Here is a 6,311-nt window from a genome sequence, read left to right on the forward strand (position 1 = left end):
GCCCGTCCATGAGCCTTGACTATTCTGAATTTTTCTTCTCCTTCCCATCCCCAACTCGAGATTACCTTTCGGTTCTCCTCAACATTGGCTCCAGAGTTGCCCCTGCGAGGCATGTAACTGGTTCGTTATATTGTGTAAACAGCCTACAATGTCAGTTCACACCACCCCCGCCCGCCCATACTCCTTTGGAGACTCGCCCGCCACGTGTGCTGGTTCACACGATTCAACGGTCAAGTTTTATGCAGAGGTTTGCCATTCAATTGCACCAACGTTTGGTTGGTGGCGTGGACAAAGGAAATTCTATGTGTCAGGCGGCACAACTTCAATCCCTCCTCAGTGCTGTTTACGGGAAAACTCTTCCAGTTGCCCACTCAGTGGGCGACGGACAAAACTTTTTGCAGTCAGAGTCCATGCCCATGTTACTTATTCTTCCAAGTAGGACAACAAACATTCCCATCACTTTTTGAGGATAGTCAAGCCGGTGGTGTCAACCTCCCTTAAGAACACCTCCCCATGCTGTTGTCAGGGCTAAAAGTCCAGTAGTTCTCTACCCAGCCAGCATTGCAAAAGCAATCCCCCATGAAGACTTTCCTTCTTTCACTGTAGTATTTAATGACGCTTGAATGCATGTTATGCAGGTAGTTTCACCACCAGCATCAACGTCAAATTATTTGGGCCAATCATAATGCCGCTTGGACATTGCAAGGCTGGGCTAGAGTGCTAAGATTTGTGGATATGGCAAACCCAATGCCAATAGAAGCCAAATGCCTCAAGCATTGACACCGTCCATGGGCATATGCATCAAATATCTCATCCAAGACAGCATAGCACTATCAGTGCATCAACTGCAATGTGTCACTGCTGTCCCTCAACATAAAATAGCATTTGTGTGCTAAACATCCATTAATAAAGCATCCCGCAAGGCAATCTTGACCTATCAGCGCATCCAACAAGAATCGCAATGCATCCAAATGGCCTGTAAAGTATCCACTGCAACCTAATGCAAACCACAAATGAGCGCACATGGCTCAGACTGCAACCAGAGTGATATGGAGAAGGTAAATCCAAAAAATCATGGCCCCACGGCAATGATTTGATGGAATGTAATGCTCAGTCCTTCTTCGATTCCCCAGAATCATCATCTTGAGGGAAGGCCTACTTCATGATGTTGATCTTGAGGGAAGGTGTTGAGAGTTCATGCTCAACATCATGTGATCATGTGTGCATAGCACCATCACGTGATCATATGTGCATAGCACTAACCTTATAGAGTGCTATAAAGGAAAGGGTTAGATCCCCTAACCCTAACCCTAAAAGGGTTTGTATATATTCTATTTTTTCAACTAATTCTAGTGTACAGTTAGTCATTTGTGGTGTGCTCTCTAGCTGTGCGCTCTCTCCTCATCTCCACTCTTCTCCTCTCCCCTCTTCATATTTTGTCATGGTATCAGAGCTTCCTTGTCTTCCGCTGAGACATTGTGATTCTTGAGAGTGTGAGAGAGATTGTGAGATTTGAGAGTTTTTTTCTTGAGTGATCTTCTCTTCCGTTGAGAGAGACTTCCGTTCACTTGAGAGATTCTTGAGAGTGATTGAGAGATTGAGTGTTTTCATTCTTTCATTCCGTTGATGAGAGAATTCTGTCCATGAGAGTCCCATCTTTCTTATCTCTGTGAGAGAGAGTTCTTATCTTTGTATGAGAGAGTTCACGAGAGTATAAGGAGTGATCTCTACTCCTTTAATAGAGCCAATGCCCCAGCCATCCTAGCTCTTAGTCCAACTACAGCACCTGCTACAACTATTTGCAGCGCGACCAAGCGCCTCTACAACAAAACCAGCGCCATGCTCAGCTGCCTCTATCGGAGTTCAAGCTCGGCCTCCATAGTACTTACTCTTGCAACAAGCAACAGCCTTCAATAATCTCCATGGCTTCCCGAGAAGCAAAGAAGCAACGCTCCATAGCGCGAACGACCATGCAACTCCAACATCTTCAACGGCACAAGCACGAGCGACTTGATTAGCGCCTCCAACAAGCTCCATTGCCCACTTTAGCAGCTACCATCAACTCACAAGGGCTCCAAGAATCTCCAGCAAGCTTCACGCTCGGTTCTCAACCTCTCTAGCGCCACCTCCGAACCACTCAGCGACTAACTGCAGAGGCGCCACAGACTGCTTGGAGCGTACTTTTAATGTCAACGAAGGCTTCGTCTGGGAGTCCATCTTTCAGCTGCAAGAGAAGCGAGTCGGAATCCCAACTGAAAGACCAACCTTTCTTGTCCGGTCGCTTTTTTGGACATTGAGAGGCAGAATGTTTGCAGCAATGATGCAACGGTCCTGAGCGACGGAGGAGCATCCGGGTTGACAGTACTACAAGGCGTGGCTCCGGGCTCCAACGGCCTCCAGCAAGCCAACGGACAGCGACGCGCTCCAGCCTCCACAACCACCAGCCGCTCCCATAGCCTTCCAAGCGTGAGGCGACGCATCTACTCCATCGACTTCAAGACGCCACCTCCAAACGGCATCGACAGAAATCCGCAGGGAGACGGAATCTCGAAGATTCCGTCAGAATCTCCGAAAGATTCCGGTGGCTCACCTTGCAACACGTGGCAGATAGGACCTAACCAGGCTAAGGTACAGTCAACCCCTAGTTAGGTGGTTTGATCCCAATTGTGCCACGTGGCAACGCCATCTTATCTGCCACGTCAGCTGACACATCACCGACTACCACGTCATCACCGACTGCCATGTCAGCACTGCCACGTCATCTGCCACGTCAGCACTACCACGTCATCTGCCACATCAGCACTGCCATGTCATCTGCCACATCAGCACTGCCACATCATCAGGCCATGTCATCAGTGCCACGTCACCCTGCTGACATCATCTGTGCCACCTCAGCACTGCCACCTCAGCAGTCCAGTCAGCACTGACCCTCTGCAGGCACAGTCCCCTGCCAGGCACACTGTGCACACACTGCATGTGCACACTCCTGCCACCTCAGCACAGAGCTTCACTGGCACACCTCTTGCTAAGCACAGTGCCACATCATCACTGGATGTGACTCACAGTGACACATCATCATTGAGCACCATTTGCACTCCTTTTGCCCCTCCACCTAGATCAAGTCATATCTCTTGATCCAGGAAGAATTTGAGGGTGCTCCAAAAAAGAAAGTCGCTCGATTTTTCATGCTCTACGCGCTCGTTACATCACGCGCACATTTCGGCACAAGTTACACTCACATTTGAGCCTCGACACCAAAAACACTTCCTTCACGCACATTTGCCTCTACATCGACGCATCTGACCCAGCACTTAAAAAGAACAAAGGAAAAGGACTTATTTGCTGCTTTTTCATCGATCGACGGTTGGTTTAGATCTAGATCAGAGTAGACTAGATCGCCATAGAGGGGACGCTTTGAATTCCCCAAGTTGCCAATCTAAGCCATGCCCGAAATTCCCGACTAGTACCTACTCGGAGTCAGTCCATACGCTTACATCCGATTTCACATCATTACATTACCTGAAACCTTACGTTCATCAGTTCAGTGAGCAGACTTTAGAGTTCAGAGGCATTGCAGATTGATTCAGTGGGCAGATAGCACTTGATTTCACACACACATGCCACCATTGTAAAGCCTATTTGGCTATCTCACGGCATCGTGCACATCATTTTTTCAGCCTTGTAAAGCCTCTTGGCTATTCCCGGCATCATTGCCACAAGCCTTGTAACACAGGTCAGATCTTATTTACTGCAGTTCTATCTTCACCGACGGTACAGAGATTTCACTTGGCATCTTCAGTGTATTTGCAGTTGATTCATACAGAGTTTTCCAGGACACTTTTTGAGTACATTGTTTGCACCATGTCGACTAGCAACCTCAATCTGGAGGCATCTGCTAAGTTAGACAACTCCAATTACGGTACATGGAAATACCGAATGGAGACCATTCTTGTGCTTCAGGACAAATGGGAGTATGTCGATGGATCCATACCTAGACCATTGGCCGATCTAGCCACCAGTAGCTCTACTCCATCTGTTGTCACAGCACCAGCAACGGGATCTACATCGGGATCTACATCTACACAAACAGTTTCCGCACCAGTAGTAGATCCTGCCATTGCCCGAGCTCAAGCAGAATGGGATAAGAAAGACAAGTATGCCTATCACCTGATCAAGCAGAATGTGCAAGATGTCATGCTAGGACAGCTCAACACAGTCAAGACATCAAAAGAAGCATGGGATATGTTCAGCTCTCTACGAGTCCAAGAACACATCCAAGATTCTCACCCTGAGAAACCAGATCAACCAGAGTTTCCGCAACAGCAGTGAAACCGGTCATGCTTATGTACTCCGCATCAAAGACTACAACAATCAACTTGCAGCAACAGGAGAGACTATGAATCCCGCAGAAATGGTTCAAGTAATCCTGAATGGACTAGGAGAAGGATATGAGAATCTAGTCCAGAGTATTGCCATCCAACGGCAAATTCCAACACTAGAAGAACTTCAGTCAGTTCTACTTGGTGAAGAACTCAGGACTCAGGCCATTCAAGCACGTAAAGGTCATTCTAATGATCAGGCATTCACAGCTTCAGACAGAAGCAGAGGCAAAGGCAAAAACAGAGGTAAATCATATCAGAAAAGTGGTCATCATCAACAAAGTCAAAATCAGCATCAGCATCAACATCATCCTCAGCAACACCAAAATCAGCAAAGAGGGAATCATTCCAACCGAGGAAGATTCCAAGGATGAGGGAATGCATCCACCAATGTGTCAAACATTCAATGCAACTATTGTCACAAGTTTGGACACTATGAAAGAGATTGCCGCAAGAAGCAGTATGACCAAGGCGGTCAATCCAGCAGTAATCGAGGGAATTCCCGAGGAAGAGGAAATCATCGTGGTGGACATTCTAGTCACAGTCATTTTGCAAATGAACATGGGAATATGTTTCTTGCAAGTGAGGAATTGCATCAGACTGATACACAATGCACCTAGACACTGATTTTAATCCCAAAGAGGATTTCAGCTATCAAGTCGACCAAGTGGAACAGGATCCTTGGTACATCGACAGCGGTGCATCATCTCATATGACAAATCATCAGGAATGGTTCACAGAAATGAAGCCATTAGAAGGTCAAAAGAATGTCATCTACACAGCAGACAATACACCGAATCCGGTTCAAGGGACAGGTGTTATCCCTATGAACAATTTCACTGGTACAAAAGGATTAGTCAAAGATGTGCTCTATGTTCCGAAGCTCAGCAAGAACCTTTTGTCAGTAGGTCAAATGATGGAACACAACTACAAAGTCATCTTCGACGGTGATGAATGCACTATCAGAGACAAATCCAAAAGAGGTCAGCTAGTAGCAAAAGGTGTCAAGGAAGGACGCTTATACAGGATGCTAGCTACAGTACCAGATAAGCATGCCATGTCAGCTCAAATGCAACAGATGCCACTATCCGCAAAATGGCACAAGAGATATGGTCATGTCAACTTCAAGTACTTGTTAGATCTCTGGAATCAAAATATGGCAATTGGGATTCCGAAGCTACAGTTTCTTGGAAAGGTTTGTGAAGCATGCTGCTTCGGCAAACAAAAGCGAACCAACTTTGTCAGAAGTACCTCTCGTGCACGAGGTATTCTTGATTTGATTCATACAGATGTATGGGGTTGTGCCCAGACCTGCAGCATCAATGGTTCACTTTATTACTTGACCTTCATCGACGACTACAGCAAATATTGTTGGGTCTACTTTCTGAAAGAGAAATCTGAAGTGTTTACCAGATTTCAAGAATTCAAAGCCATGGTAGAAAACCAAACAGGCAGAAAGATCAAGGTCATGAGATCAGACAGAGGAGGTGAATACATGTCTTCAGCATTCATGAACTTTTGTAAAAATCACGGCATTCGAAGACAATTCACATGTGCAGATACTCCTCAGCAAAATGCAAGAGCTGAAAGGAAGAATGGGACTTTAGCAGACAGTGCTAGAGCAATGCTTAGTGAAAAGCATCTTCCGAATCAGTATTGGGCAGAAGCAATAGCTACAGCTAACTACTTGCTTAATCGGCTTCCTACCGAACCGATACAAGGTATGACTCCTTATGAAGCATTCACTGGACACAAGCCATGCATTGGGCATCTCCGCATATTTGGTTGCATAGCATATGCCCACATACATGATGATCATCGCAGGAAATTGGATGCGAAGTCACGCAAATGCATCATGGTTGGCTACAGTGAAGAAAGCAAAGCATACAAATTGTATGATCCCATCAACCGCAAAGTCATTATCTCCAGAGA

Source organism: Dipteris shenzhenensis, chromosome 3 (assembly GCF_047967505.1).
Source record: "Dipteris shenzhenensis isolate YYH24624 ecotype China chromosome 3, Dip_SZ_1.0, whole genome shotgun sequence".
NCBI lineage: Eukaryota > Viridiplantae > Streptophyta > Polypodiopsida > Gleicheniales > Dipteridaceae > Dipteris > Dipteris shenzhenensis.